The 17,113-nt window shown below is 37.0% G+C and overlaps 1 protein-coding gene across 2 annotated transcripts in view; it reads right to left on the reverse strand.

Moving 5' to 3' along the window:
- The window catches only part of FOXP2 (forkhead box P2), a 150,034-nt gene extending 134,028 nt beyond the window's left edge, over positions 1 to 16,006 (reverse strand). For both annotated transcript variants that reach the window (XM_029910813.1, XM_026648744.2), the window contains exon 1: positions 15,923 to 16,006. The gene's annotated coding sequence lies outside the window, so the exon portion shown is untranslated. The remainder of the gene's footprint in view (positions 1 to 15,922) is intronic.
- Between the last annotated feature and the right edge of the window lie 1,107 nt (positions 16,007 to 17,113).

A 17,113-nucleotide genomic window follows, 5' to 3' on the forward strand; every position in this document is an offset into this window, starting at 1 on the left:
TCCCCCCCCCCCGGCGGCCAGAGCACCGCGCCACCGCCCCCCTCCACGTGCCGCCCCAAGCACCAGCTTGGGTGCCTGGTGCCTGGAGCCGGCCCTGTATACCTGTATGCCTGACACCTCAGTTAAACAACCCAGTGGATCCTGAAGCAGACTACAGTGAAATAGATTAACAATGCTGAAGTAACTCTAGCTTTCACATGCTCTTCTTTCAAATTTCTTGCAGTAACAAAATGCAATAACAATGTGATGTCTCATATTAGAGTAAACTGAACGTTAATGACACATTGAATTTTTTTCTTTCATTTCATCCCCTGCATGGTGTTACTTTAGAGCAGAGTGGAAGTTGTTTGGGTGGGTGCCCTAAGTGTGCATTTCCATATAGTAATTTGTTTCATTTCTTTTTAAGTTTAATTTTAACTCTTAACTACCTGGCTTTATAATGCTTGGTTTTGAGATCATTAATATCCATGTAATATATTTTATCCTAAATTACTAATATTTTACCTACATAACAAGGAGAATGAATCCCTTCTTGAATGCAGAAAAAGGCTCAGCCTTAACCAGTTGCAGCTCAATAGTGTCTCCATATTAGCTGGCTTGTAGAGCAACCATAATCAGTGAATATTTTTGGGATGGCCATGTCTTGGAAGGCCACAAGTTGTGTTGGTTAGATAAGGCTCTACATTTTCCTAAACATGAACTCATATAGCTATTTAATTTCTAGTGGAAAATTGAATGGCTTTGAGAAATGTAAAGTATGTACTTTAAGATTTTGGTGATGCTAAAGCTCTTGAAACTAAATCACTAGTTTCTCAAATTGGATCTGGTAAGTTGAAGGGTTATTGGAGACAAAAGAGTAAAAGGCTTTATTCTGGCACTGTTTTGTTCTATCTTCACTTTCCTTCATCTCAGATTTACTTAAGCTTTTCCATCACATCGGAGATGATATTTTTTTCAGGACTAGACAACCAATAATTTAGACTTTATATTTTGTCTATTTGAATAGTAGTTCTATATATAAGATTATACTTGGACTATCCCATGGACATAATAGTTTGTAAAAAAAAAAAATTAGTCTGCATACCTGGATCTAACTCCTATGCGTCATTATGTTTTTTACTCATTTAGGTACCAAAGTGACATATCTGGAGAGTGAAGCTAAAGATACAAATCATGATATTGGTTTTTTAAACATGGATACCTATATTCTAAAAAGGAGACTAAACTCATAGTTTTCTCTCTTTACTGACTTGGCATAGATTTGAACAGGAGCTGTAGAGCTGAAAAATATTTCATATCCTCTCACAATATAATAGGGAAGGGACTGTGACCTGATGCACAGGACTAGGAGTCAAAAGACTTGGATTTTATTCCTTGCTGGTACAATGACCTGCTATGTGACTTTGGGGAAATCACTTTAACTCTCTGTACCTCTGTTTCCCTCCCATACTTTGTCTGAATTACCTATTTAGACTGTAAGCTCTTTGGGACAGGGATTCTCTCTCATATATGATTGTACGATTAACACAATGAGTATGCAATCTTGGTTGGGACCTCTGGGAGCGATTATAATACAAATAATTAATAACACTAATAAATATTAATCCTGTGAGCAATCCAATTTTCTCCAACAGCACATAACCTCAATATATCTAATAATGGGTGAATGTTGACTTATTAATGATGACCACTGAAACAGTGACACTGATATTAAAAAGGGTATACTCAGAAGTGAAGGAATGCATAATTTTGATTATCACTGAGTTTTTGACCATGTACTGGTGTTTGGGCCAATAAACCAAGCTAACGTTTTTCAGAAACAGGTAGCAGATTCCTTCTATCTCTTCTGAGACATGATCACTTTCGGCAATGTCGAGATATATCTTGACTTTTAGCAAACCTTTTGATACTGTCTTCCACAGTATTCTTGCCAGCACGTTAAAAAGTATGGATTGGATGAATGGACTATAAGGTGGATAGAAAGCTGGCTAGATTGTCGGGCTCAACAACTAGTGATCAATGGCTTGAAGTCTAGTTGGCAGCCGGAATCAAGCGGAGTGCCCAGGGGTTGGTCCTGGGGCCGGTTTTGTTCAACATCTTTATTAATGATCTGGATGATGGGATGGATTGCACCCTCACTAAGTTTGCAAATGACACCAAGCTGGGGGGAGAGGTAGATATGCTGGAGGGTAGGGATAGGGTCCAGAGTGACCTAGACAAATTGGAGGATTGGGCCAAAAGAAATCTGATGAAGTTCAATAAGGACAGGACGGAAGAATCCCATGCACTGCTACAGGCTGGGGACCGACTGGCTAAGCAGCAGTTCTGCAGAAAAGGACCTGGGGATTACAGTGGATGAGAAGCGGGATATGAGTCAGCAATGTGCCCTTGTTGCCAAGAAGGCTAACGGCATATTGGGCTGCATTAGTAGGAGCATTGCCAGCAGATCGAGGGAAGTGATTATTCCCTTCTATTCGGCATTGGTGAGGCCACATCTGGAGTATTGTGTCCAGTTTTGGGCCCCCCACTACAGAAATGATGTGGACAAATTGGAGAGAGTCCAGAGGAGGGCAACGAAAATGTTCAGGGGGCTGGAACACATGACTTACGAGAAGAGGCTGAGGGAAATGGGCTTGTTTAGTCTGCAGAAGAGAAGAGTGAGGGGGGATTTGATAGAAGCCTTCAACTACCTGAAGGCTTCAACTACTCCAAAGAGGATGGAACTAGGCTGTTCTCAGTGGTGGCAGATGACAGAACAAGAAGCATTGGTCTCAAGTTGCAGTAGGGGAGGTCTAGGTTGGATATTAGGAAACACTATTTCACTAGGAGGGTGGTGAAGCACTGGAATGGGTTACCTAGGGAGGTGGTGGAATCTCCATCCTTAGAGATTTTTAAGGCCCGGCTTGACAAAGTCCTGGCTGGGATGATTTAGTTGGTGTTGGTCCTGCTTTGAGCAGGAGGTTGGACTATCTGATCTCCTGAGGTTTCTTCCAACCCTAATCTTCTATGGTTCTATGATTCTATGTCCATATGCAGATCTTGTTTCCAACAGTGTCACTGTCTTCCAATATAGAAAACACACTAATTATGAGTCTATACTGGATTTCTTCTGCATGTTTATATTCTGTGAATACACTGTACATCTCATGCTAATTATGGGCTACTATTAATCAATAATTACCAGCAATAATAATAAAATGACTTGCAATGAAAATCTAAGCAGCTAACTCTCCCAGAACAAAAATGAAAAAGCTACCACCTGTACCACTGCAGCACAGTGAAAAACCCAATAAGAAATATTTTATATCTAGGGAGAAAACAAACACAAGAAAAGAAGGAACTGTCAGGTGAAGCAAAGATTTTCAAAGTGAGATTACAGTTATGGAGCTCCCACTGACACTGTCATGAGAAAAACAAAGAGCAAGTTATCGAAAGAGAACATTTTACTGGGGTAGATGTCTGTCTGCAGATTCCTCATAGGTCTCCTTCAACAATCTCTCTAAATATGGGCTTCATATAGGATTGCATGAAACTTCATTTTTGTGTAAATTTTATGCTGTGCCATATACTCATTCATTCTCAATTTAAAGGCAAGAAATGGTCCAATCCTATGGCTTTTATAATTTGGAATTTTGACACCGACTTCACTGTGAGGAAGATCAGGTATCAGTGTGCATAATCTCAAAGTGAACCCATATATAGCAGCAACAGAATCCAAACTACTTCTTTGTAGTGAATACCACTGTAAAGTGTAAACAGTATTTATTTAAATTTATAATAGAGATGATGCTGTCAGCATACGTACACTGCTGTACATTAGCTGAAGTATTCTAAAAAAAACCCCAACAATTCTCACCCTGGAGTGCTTATAGTCTACAATCACTATAAACATAATACAATAAAATATAATAAACACACTGTATTAAATGGTAATTGTAGCCAAAATGCTTCATGAATAGGTAGGTTTTAAGAGGTATTTTTTTAAATTTATGTAGTAGTTTAATTGCATGCCATTAGAATTAAAAAAATTTAGTCTTGACAGTTACTGAGAAATTCTTTCCTCTAAATGTATGTTAGATCATTACTAGCCAAGAAGATTGTCTGATTCAATATCACTTATACTGATGGTCTAAACACATTCTTAAAAAGCACAGAAAGAGTCATAATCATTTGCTTTAAAAATGTAGTGTTAGAGTATTACGTTACAAATTGTAAAATCCCAGTTAAATTAACAACATTATTATTTAAATGCTTATCTAAAATGTCTGAAGAGCTCTGCAAATGTTTCCCTCCCAACATACACAAACACAAACATTTCCTGTGACTGAACTATCCAGCATGATGCTGAATTAGGCATTGTCTACACTACGGGGGGAGATCAGTTTAAGTTACGCAACTTCAGCTACATGAATAACGTAGCTGAAGTCGACGTACTTAGATCTACTTACCACGGGGTCCATACTATGCGATGTTGACTGGAGATGCTCTCCAGTTGACTCCCCTTGCACTTCTCGTTCAGATGGAGTACAGGAGTCGACAAGAGAATGATCGGCGGTCGATTTAGCAGGTCTTCACTAGACCCGCTAAATCGACTACCATGCATCAATCGGCACACGTCGAACCCCCGGTAAGTGTACACAAGGCCTAAGTGTGGTTCTTTTAGCACCGCAAAAGGAGACCTGGGTTTTATTCTCGGTTCTCACACGTTCAGTAGACTTGTTGGGCAAGTCACTAGTCCTCTCTGTAATTCAGCTTCCCAATCTTTAAAATGGGAGTAATAAAATAGACCTCATTAACGTGCTGTGATATTTAATTTATTTTAAAATATTTAAATAAGATAACTGGATAGAAGATGCTAAATAAGTGCTAAACATGATCAAAGTATATATTTTTAGAGAAAATGAATTATTGAAAATATTTGTGATTCTGGAAAATATATTCAGCAATTTCTGGTTTCCATACTGCACATTGCAGAGAAAAGAGACAGTTTGGAGCTGGATCTACTTTCCAGATACAAATATCCATATTTAACACTCCAATTATATTTCTGTTACGCCCTACAAGTTATGATGAATCTGACACATTTTTAATATCATCAGTTGAAAAATGTTAATTTATAAAATAGAGAAGTAAAAGCCACACATACACAAAATGTGCTAATAAAAACTCCTATTTCTACCATAAACAAATGAGACAATCAAAGGCATCCAAGTCTTTACCATATAAAAGGAAGTATCAATGGAGACAACAATCCAAATTTACATCTGGTTTTCATGGTGTATTAAAAAATATATCATTCACACTTTTTCTATCCGCTCTACAGTGTTACCTATTCACGATTATTGAAAATAAATAAAAATATATTCAAAAAAATAACTACGTGGGTCAACTGGCACGAAACACTAACACTGCACCTACTTTGTGTGTATTTCACAATCTGAAGAGAGGTTAAAATCAGTTAAGCAAACTTTTCAGGACTAAGCAAATTTATGGACAAACTAACATCATGTACTTCTCATTGGAGTTTTGCAACTTATTTCAGTGAGTCTGGAATTTCATCTCTTAAGTTTCTGCCTTTGTGTCTTTGTTTCTATCATCCACTCCTGACTCCATGCTTTCTTTCATTTAGATCAGCAAAGACCACTGACCAAGCAACCATCCATCTATCCTTACTTGCTCATAATTATCTCCGCCTCAAAAAGTACTCCCCAAAACCCAACTGTTCCATGAGGAACAGAAGTCCACAGGAAACTTCATTGACTGCGATTTTAATTATATATCATCTGTTTGGGCCTTTAGATTGTAAGCTATTTTAGGTAACACGTTTTGTGATGTATGTATTTTTACTATTATTAAGTACCATGTCCATGGCTCTATATGCTCTAAATAATAGCAGCATCAATTTGAAAGAGATACTTGCTAGGCTAGGTCTACACTACAGCGGGGTTCCGACCTAAGATACGCAACTTCAGCTACGTGAATACCGTAGCTGAAGTTGCGTATTTTAGGTCGGCTTACCTGGTGGTGAGGACGGGGGAAAGCCGTCCGCTGCCGCCTCTTGTCGAGGTGGATTTCCGGAGTCGACGGCAGAGCGATCAGGGATCGATTTTACCGCGTCCTCACGAGACGCGGTAAGTCGATCCCCGATAAACCGATTGCTACCCGCCGGATCGGCGGGTAGTGAAGACGTAGCCCTAGAGAAATGTTTCTAATATGTTAAGCTGTGTTTTCTTCGACATCAAGCATGCAGGCCTCCTCTTCCATCTACTGATATAGTTTTCTTGAACAAATGTATTTATTGTGGTGACTGAAGGGAGAATTTTATTAACCATTTATATTTTGAGATCCTCTTTGGGACCCTTACCATATCGATATTGTTGGAATGCTCCCTTTCCATGATATTTTTGTAGGGCTGCTTTTCAAAGACTGCTTGATTAGCTGTTTCATTTAGTAAGATTTTGCACCATTAGTTCTATTACACCTTGCTATACAGTAAGAAATAAATTGGTTTTCCTCAACCTGGCATACAAAGATCTAGAGTGCACCCTGTGGCTTATCACTGGAGAATGTGTAGTAGCACCAACAACAGAAGATGTCAAGGTGGCAATTTTAAGACAAAAAAAAAAAAAGTGTCAGCATCAGAAGTGTTAGTACTTGTAGGTTGTATTAAGGTGCTCTTTCACTCTGCATTATGAAACTTTCTGGTTCCTGAAGTGTGCACTGAGAGAATCTGTTTCTAGATTTATGACTAAAATACAAAGTAAGAGTTATGCATGATCAATTAGTTAATTTCAATAATTCATTTTTTAATCTCATACCTATACTGGCAAGTTGAAGTGTGAACTAAGACGAACACTTACCCTGAAGGTGGCATATAACTGGATACTTAATTTCTCCTTTTGAAATATGCAAACTACAAACAAAGCAATCACCCTGCTTGATACAACAATGGCACAATTAACACATACACTAAGTAAAATATCCATAAATATAGCCCAATGAGCATGAAATGAGTAATCAATACAAATATCTGATGTATGCAGTAAAATGAATCTGTTAAGAAAAAATCAGCAATTGCATACAAAGAACTGATAGAATGACATTTTAGTGTGACTTTCTGCCCTGGATTTTTATTTGGAAGGGAGCAGAACTAACAACATATATCACTACATCTGGGTGTGGTTTCTTTACAGTCTAGACAGAGGACATTGTTTTTGAAAGAAATTTTCTGTAAGCATTTACAATTGCGTAATTAAATAAATGCCCCTGGAAAGATAACTTATACCCTGACAGTGATTTCACTTGAAGCTATTTTTAAAATTACAGAACAAAGAATCACCGTATCTCACTTGGATGCAAAGCAGATAGTGACTTAAAATTAAGCAAAAACAATTCAGAATGCTAAGTAGTTTACAGGATATTTTCCTTGGCTGTTTTCTGGATCAGCAACTTTTATATCATTGTACACTGATATGTTTGTTAAATTCAAGGATGTCAAGAGACACCTGCTTGAGTGGTGGAATCTTAAACCAGTGTAATTAGGAACCTGCTTGCTAGCAGACCCTTTAATAGAATCATGCTGAGTGGGGAGCCATTCACACATCCCCACTTGGCTCTTCACAGGCTTTTCTGGGCAGTCAGCCAGCTAGTGGGAGAATCAGACCAATCAGAGCTGTTGCAAAAAGTCTGGAAGAGTGGCTCACGAAAACCTGCATCTCCCACAACCATAAAGGAGCTACTCACGTGGCAGAAAAAGGAGCAGTTGTGGTGAATGTGAAGGCTGTGCAGGGAGCATAGCGGGAGGGTTGGGAGTGGGTAAAGGTTTCCAGCTGTTGAGGCAGTGCAAAGAAAAGAAACTTATTTTTAGGGCCTGGACTCCTGTAGTTTACAGACCAGATAAGGAAAAAGACAGACACTCCTCCATCCATCCAATTCACAGCAGTAGTTCCTGGTATAAGGCAAATGGCAGGATCCATCATGAGAAGAATTTGGGGCTGTGGGTCTGCTCTTTAGTCTGAGAAAAGAATAAGTATTCTCTAAATCCTGGGCCTGAAATTTGTGAGCCTATATGAAGAGTAGGAGTGAGTGAATTTGGGATCCTTTTCCCTAGGGCTGCCAACCCCCCAGGATTGTCCTGGAGTCTCCAGAAATCAAAGATTAATCTTTAATTAAAGATCATGTCATGTGATGAAACCTCCAGGAATACGTCCAATCAAAATTGGCAACCCAACGTTTCCCCCCCACTCCACAGTTAGTAGAGCTAGTCAGAGGATCAGCAACATAGGTAACTTGAAGGTGAGGACAGGAGAGTGATAACAGGAGCAAAGAAAGTAGATGTACAGGAAATGGTTTTCTAATCCTACAAGAATTTCTGAGATGTCGACACATTTTCCCATCCTGAATCAGGACAAAAAGTCAAAATCTCAAAAAAATTTATGAATTCACAGCTGAAAAAAATCAAATAAGGTAAATTGAAAATTTTGTTTCAGTCATTTCAAAATGTTTCATTTTTATTTTAACCATTTTATACCTTTTTTTACTACTCGTTTACCTAAAAAAGAAAACTTCTCATTTAAAAAATATTGGCATGGGACATTTTGAGAATTATGAAACTTTTTTTTTTAATTCTCATCTAAAAATTTGTCCAAACTGACCCTTTCCCATTGTTTCACTTATGATGAATCAGCATTTCCCAACAAAAAATGTTTTGCTGGAAAATTCCTAACCAACTCTAAAAGAAAGGATATAGGATTCAGAGACAGTAATAAAATTCTGAGAGAGAGAGGCATAGAAACCAGGAGGATGAACTGTAGCACCTGTATACGTTTAAAATTAATATGCTTTCTAAAATTGCTGATTATGTGCTAGCTCTAGTTCCACATAATCAGTGGTTGTAAATATAACTTTTACAAAAAGCATTACTACTACATTGTCTCCTTCTCACTCACTGCAAGTAGAAGGGTGGAAAGCACTGGATGTGTATGTACGATTTTTCGATATATGTCCCTATAAAACTCGTAAGATCTGAAGAGTTGCAGAAATATTTTACATACATATCTAACTACAAACATTTGTTTTATCAGTGAAAAATAGAGCACGAATACACTACAGATGTTTAATATAAGCCGAAAAGACATTTTCAGTAACAATAAATCAATATGAAAACTAAAGTGGGTGATGAACAGCATAAAATATCTTATACAAAATCATTTGCTTTAGTATTTAGAATGTGATAGAGGCATTCTAGGAATCTATTGGCTGACTTTTTTTTTAAAATGTTTGATGTTTCTAACAGTGAGAAGTGATTTAAAGCAATACTTGTCTTGACAGATGTTGTGGCTTAAAGATAACAGACACAAGATATTCGTTTTCACCAGTAACATAAATAATCAAAGAGAGGACAGGTACTCTGGAATGGGCCTCTATTCATGAGGGTAAAACCCATATAAATGAGAGAAGAATCAGGTTTTTAAAAGCATTTTCCTTACAATATTTCCAATACAATATTATGTATCCATTATACACATCTGAATTACAGCCTGGTCCTTCCTTTCTTACCATATTGATCTCTCTACATTACATGGAACTCTTGTTTTCTACACTGCTGAAAGCATGGAAGTTTACACATGCACACAGACACACTCACCTTAACTAAAAATAACTCCCTTGCCTCCTCTTCCTCTCTAGGGTTTATCCTTGCCTTTAGAGTGGGTATCACTGATGCAAATTTCTTCACCTTAGAGGATAACTGCATATCCTTCATAGCAGACTTACTAGGGAAAATGGGACTTATGCCTTTCCAGCAGCTAGCTTCCAGATTTAATTTACCCCAAGCCTCAATGTTTGCTTATATGTAGGCCAAACATTTCCTTCAGGATTATACTCAAGAGGGCGAGTCTGTTTATCACTATTCTCCTCTTACATATTAGACATTTGCATCTCTCCAAATCAATGCTCTCGAGTATGTACAAAATTTTCATGCCCCTTGCTCCTGTGCTAGGTAGGGCTTACTTAGTCTTAAGTGGAAGAGATGTACAAATATAGTTGGCTGGAAGATCTGGAAAGAGAGTTTTGGACTAATTGAATTGATTTCTATTGCTGGTTGACCTGGCACAGAGGAAACCCAATGTACGTTATTATCCAAAACATTTATTTCTCCTTTTATGTGTTTTAAGCAGGAATCCCGTATATAGTTAGGTGTGAGACCAGAATTGTATTCCATATTTACAGGCCCCAAGACAAAATTGAAAAGCAAGTGCCCATGCTCCCCAGGTATTTTCTCTGCTCTCCAATTTCTTCTGCCCACTTTTGCCTATTTTGTCCTTTTTTACTTTCTCATCAGGTTCTTTATATTACAATATAATATACATTATATAACATACATTATGTTTTTAAAATCCATTCTTGAATAAGTATAATATTTTGTTCACTATTTTATACCAATTTATCTTACCAGAAGATCCCAAGGGAGATGACTGAATTAGGGGTAGCTATGAGGCAGGGAGAGCAGGCAGGTGAGGCCAGAAGTAGGGTACATGGGTGTCCTTGTAGGAACATGCTTTTCTACCTTCTGAAGAAAATGGTGCACTGTTTACCTCCCTCTAATCCTATCACTCCTTACGCTACCACTCAGAACCCCATTCACTCTATACTCCACCCAGATATACCCCTCTCAGTTCCACCACTGGTTCTTTCTCTGTCACATGTTGTACGCACATGTACATGCACCTGCACACATACACACACATACACCAACACACACCCATAGCTTGCTCACACCTTCACCAGCCAAACTATGCTGTTCAGTGTTTTGTTTTTCTACTTTTATTTTTGAGTTGTTCTTTATTATTTCTATTTGTCATTTACACACAATGAGATAAAATATTTTGTAGGATCAATGACCTCTGTATGACAAATCTGGGCTTGTAATCTCTTTGTTGTGAAGGTGTACTGTCAGACTTATCTTTGAATAAAATACTTTACAAAAAGATAATGTCTGATATTTTAGACATTTTATATATACACATATTTCCAAATTCTGGTACTCTGGTTACTAAACACTAAGAAAATAAACATTAAGTAATGAAACTTAAATGTATACTTAACTTTCCTAAAACCAAATTTTATAAAATGATTATTTCAATGACGTGTTCATACTAAACAAACAAAGCTTGCCTTAACAACTAACTCTCCCTACAGCATGATATTTATACAACAGGCTTGGTACACACTGAGCTTAACCCTTTGGTTCCAGGAGTCATGATTTCCTGACATAGCATCCTAATACAAAATGCATTCATATTGACGTTGAAAGCAACAAATCTTCTAGCACTAAGATGTTAATAAGCAACCAGTTAGCTATAAATACATTAACCTACAGAATTAAAAATACATATCAGTTAAGAAAAAGTTTGAAGCCTGACTTCATGAAAATGAAGTACTCCATTATAGAGATTACTGGATAGAAAAAAACAGATTTTCATAGATCTTATAGAAAAAAAGTGTAACTTGCCATCCAAATAGTTATGCAGCCTAAAGCAGAATGTAAAACATGAACAATGTAAAGATTAGACTACCCGAAATAAAGGAAATAATCCTAGCGCACTACTGCTCAACTATGATAGCAAATCAATAGAATTTGTACAGTTGTTGAAGAGCCACAAGTCTGACTCATGGCTGTAAATGTAACAAGAACAATAATGCGCAAGTTTTCATACCTAAGCTACATGACGCTAGATTCTTCAGTGGCTGTAGGAAAGTTACTTGTCTGAAAAGGTTCTAAAAGTCTAAGTGATTTTTATTTATTATACGTACTCTGGGAATGTATTGTCATGACATTTAAATAATTCCAGGCGTGTGGCCAGCTTGCTCCACGACAGGTCACCATAATCACAGCATCACTAGTGAAGATAACAAATTTTCAGGAACCAAAAATAACATTACAAAAATCTTATCCTTAGTATTACAATATGTTTTTAAGGATGTACAGATAAGACAGTAAAATATATCTCATAATACTTAGGCTAATATCTTCCGTTCACATCACTATCCCTATTTAGTTATTCTGCTATATGTTGTTAATCAATGTACCTACTGATTGGATCCATTCAATTGGTGCATTAGGGTAATGAATGGCATATATAAACATGTTTCAAATACATTTATTCAGATATCTATACATGAAAGTAAAATCACTACTACAACTCGAACTCAAGCTTGTCAGATGGCATGTTTTTCTCTGTTTTGCATAAGACATGCTAATGCTTATGCCATCTGCAGCCCTGAAACCCAGAAAAAATGTAAATAAAAAAATAGAGATAAGTAGATAGACATACGCATTCTGGGAACAGGCCATCTATAAAAATTTTACAGCTATGCAGTTATCATTCAGAACAATGTCAAATCCAAGTCCAAACTACGAGCACCTTTAAGAAATAATATTTGTGATCTAACCGGATGATGATAATATTTTTCCATTTAAATAAATAAATAAATAAATACATAAATACATAAACACATAAACATATAAAATGCAAAACATAAGCGTTATCTCCCTTTATCCAGCTTATATAACATGCTGTCACTTTCAAACGGATTTTTTCATAAGAAGCAAGTAAGAACTGCTTTGGATCACTACCCAAATTCCTCTGGAATGAGCTCAGAGGGTTCCCTAAAGGCATACTGTGTGTGAAGTACCATAAGAAATCCATGGCCCACTACCCCAAAACCCTACTTTTGCCAATGAGTGTGAGGGGAGGTTGAAAGTTTCTGCAGTAACCTTTCAACCTGCTGATTAGCTAATGTGTGCCACAGGCCACTACAATACTGCACATATTACTGAGTAATAAAGAAAACATACATAAAATACCATACTGAATGTTTCAAAAATAGACACGATACAATTTGTAACAAAATGGCTACAAAAATATAAAATTTGTTCCTCCTTTTTTCTCCTTATGTATGTGCTCCTTATTTACATCAAAATATGGAGTGCATGAGAGGTGCAATGGGAATTATTACCTAACGCCTCCATTTGAATGCAGATGTTACTTTAAAAGTTTTATTAGATCCATAATATAGTCCCAATCTGTTTCCAGTTGCCAGATTGGTCAGTTGCTCTGAAATTAGAAACACATTAATACTGAAGCTAATTTAATATTTTGGTGGGAGAAGTTTGTTCTCTCCTTTTACTTTAAGCATATGTTTCTTTGTATTTGTGTCCTCAAAACCCCACATTGTTAAGACCTGTATATATGTATCGGTGCCTATTGCTAAGAAACTTTGGCATTAAGTTACCATTAAATCTGGCATAATAATATAGTAATGTACAATTTTATGACCTGTACTACAATATTGGGCCTAACTGGCATCATAATGCTCAAGATGTAAATTTCCACTACATAATGAACAATGCAAAGCTCTGTATTAACAGTCAATGACAGAAATAAAAAAACTCCAAGAACTTATTTTCAAACCTTTTTATACACTTTACAGTCAGAAAGAAAAATAAAAATGGAATTATACTCATGCCTTAATTTACATGACATTTGATACCTAAACTGAAGTTGGAGAACAAATTTCATTTTTCTTTCATTTAAAAAGTATCAAATAAAGTGCACACACTTAATAAGAGACATTGTGGGCATTCTGGGTGTCTACAGCAAAATCTGGCATAAAAAAGCAGCAATCCTGGCTTTAGAGAGCTTTTGAAAAGAAAATATTTGCTATTTGTTTTCTTTATTTACTCCTCCCCTGTTTCACCACCACTGGTGAGAAGGAAGCACGAGGCATCTTTACCACTTAGGGCATGTCTACACTGCAGTTAAACACACATGGCTGCCCATGACAGCTGATTCAGTCTATGGGACTGTTTAATAGATGTTCAAGCTCACGCTGGAGCCCGAACTTCTACACAGCAATTAAATAGTTCCATAGCCCAAGCCCCATGAACTCAAGTCAATTGACATGGTCCAGCTGTCGGTGTTTAATTCTAATGTAGACATACCTTTCCTTTCCCTGGGAGATTGAAAAACACAGGGCATATCCTCCATGTTTGATCCATAGGGAATATGAGGACACAGAGCATCTCCTCCAATCTCTCCCCCTCTTTCAGAAGAATCTCTCCCTCTCTCAAAATAATCACCATCACTCTAGGTTTCAGGTCTGACTCCCTATGTGTTTCCCTTCTTTCATCACCGTCCATCCCTCCCGGCTGTTCCTTCCAACACTTTCCTCCTTAGACTTGAGATAAAGACCAGGTGGTGGGTGGAGCGTTGAGCTGCCAATCCTACCCTTAAGCACTCACTGAAGGAACATGGCTGGCAGGTCAGGCAGCTGCTGCCTGTCTGGCCACGTTTTTTCTCTCTGTCCTCAGCTTTCAGAACATCCGGTAGAGGGAAAAGCCAACACTGAGGAGAAGAGTGGGGAAGCTGAGACAGTCTCAGGACTCTTGCTTGCTTTCTATAGCAGACCCTCATGGCATGATGCCAACTGTATATATTTAATTCCCCTTAGACATCTGCCTGAGTCTTTGGCCTGGTTGTAAGCACTTATAGTTGGTTTAAAAAAGCCAGGGCAGTCCTCACTGAACTGAGACAGCTCGTAAGTATGCAAATTGCTGCAATTTAGAAAGCACATTGGAAAAAGGTGGAAGCGTAGAGCTGTGTGAACGAGTCCTTATGTTCCTTCATGAATGTGTCACAAAGAAAAGGGTGAAAATGTGGAATTACATTAAAAAGTGCACAAGTGAACATAATGTTTCTGGCAAAATTTCACATGAAAGAGAAAAAGAAAGAAAAGAAAACTCTTGTGTATGAGATACTCCCTTAGACACCCCAGAAGAGAAAAATGGCATGAAGACTAAAGCCAAAGAACACACCACACAAATTACATCTGAGACAAAAAGACACTTATTTAAAGAAAGTTAACTGAGGATGCAGAGCAGCCCCAAGTGGCTGTTTGGAATTCTGGCTCAGTGGAGAACCCCAACCAGAAAGGCACCACACAGAAATTCACTGGCCTACCAAAGAATATGTGACCTCCAAAAGGCCTAAAGATAGGGGCTGTGAGGGAAAAGATGGGAGGAATTATACTTTCTTTACACTCAGAGCCATGCACAATCATCTCTCACATATTGTTGTCTTTTGCTGTTCACAGGTGAAAATATGAATATTTGGTATGCTTGAAATGAGTGAGAATCTCTGGTGTTAGCAGTGTATAATTTCATATAGAACTCTTACTTACAACAACCTACGAATGAGGTAAAATTTACAACAACAAAAAAACAATCAAAACTTCCTGGGATAACATGTTTTACCTTTTACAAATGGTACACATATTTTTATCAATAAAGTAATTGGAAAAATTACTCAACATGTGGTAAAGCAATTCACAAATGCTGAATGAAACACAGCATTCAAATATGAAACTCTAGAATATATTTTTTCTAAAAGCAGCAGGTGCAGCTCCTTTGCAATTCACGCAGTTGTGTTGGCAGCTTTGGGTTGTTCTGCATTTGTCTCTTGGTTGGAATGCTAGTGGATTGTCTACGGCTGCTTTGTTTTCTTAGACATCATTTTACTCCTAGTCTTGACACAGGAATTTTTACATCCATTTGTGAGTAAGAGCGCACACAATCTCTCAAGATATCTATACAAACATTCTTTATATTGTAGCTATTGAACTCAGATTTGGTTTGCATAAATCTCTGTAGTAAGTGACCTTTTAAGTATCTACAAACTACAACATTTTCTTATTGTGCAGTGAGTTTTCTTTATGAATCAGAAATGAACTACTAGCACGCAAGCATATCTACTGTGAAACTGTACATATGCAAGAGTACACTACAGACATACACATACATGTGCGAGCACAATGCACTTCCTTGTGAATAAGGCCCCAAAGATAAGCATATTTTACTAACCTGCAGTGGTCTCTGTTTATCACTGCCCTTAGGAGATTTCAGTCCACTTGTCTGTTGCTGTAAGAGCAGCTGTCTTGCTGCTTGGAGTGCCTAAAAGTAAAAAGACAATCCTGAAATAATTTTTGAACATTTCATAGAAAAAGGCTGGTTAGTCACTGTGAATATTAGGTAAGTACATTCAGAGAAAATATAGTCTCCTCCTATTCAATGTGTAATCATTAGACTTGAGTTTTTCTTAAAATATACAAGAAAAATCCTCAGAATGTACATACATAAGACTTCACTAGAATTTATGGATGTACATGAAATCCTGCAGGAAATAAAGTTAATTTGTTTAAAGTGCTTGAAGAGGAAAAATCATAAACTGCATCAATAGCCTCATTTCCACAAGGAACTTGTCTTTGAGTGTTCAACTAAAATGCCCACTCCCTTGTAAATTATCATTCAATTTGCATTTTCATATTACAATTTTGAAGCAAAAGCAGTAGACTTCAAGTGTTACCGGAAGCTGTAATTAAATTTGACAAATCAACATCAGATTATCTTGAAAGTGAATTAATAAGGATATTCATTGAAGATTAAAAACACTTTTTTGTACTTACAATTCAAGGGGAAACCTCTCCTTTGACAAAATAAAGTGCAGTTTTAATGCTAAATAAAACTGAGTGGTTTTCATTTGCATTCTTAGTAAAATCAGAGAACAAAGAAATTACCACTCCACCAATCAGATTAGTTTCTGTGGATGACATTATCCCAATCAAAATATAAGATGTTTTCATTTATTTTATGTTTTCATTCCAACTCAGCAAAATAAAGCTAAGCAATAGAAATGTATATAAACATTCAATTTACCAGAAGAGGGCTAGTTTAAATGAATTTTGTCTATAAAATTATTGTAAAAACAAGAGCTACAAAACAGTACTTACTAAAACATTTTTTTTAAAAGGAAAAACAGTTTAAACTAATTGTAAAACATTTATAATGAAGCTACTTGAAGCACTCTTTTTCTCCTCCCTCTTTAATGTCTGAGTTCAGTGAATAGCAGTTATGTTATTTAACAATGTATTAAACTACGTCATATTGCTGTTACTGGAACGTACAGTATATATATCACAATACAATGCAATCTCATCGATATTCTCCTAAAATCATCAAGATTCTCAGCTGATAAAGAAAGGTACAATTTTGATT

This window comes from Terrapene carolina, unplaced genomic scaffold (assembly GCF_002925995.2).
Source record: "Terrapene carolina triunguis isolate 2854851 unplaced genomic scaffold, T_m_triunguis-2.0 Scaffold68, whole genome shotgun sequence".
NCBI classification, from domain to species: Eukaryota; Metazoa; Chordata; order Testudines; family Emydidae; genus Terrapene; species Terrapene triunguis.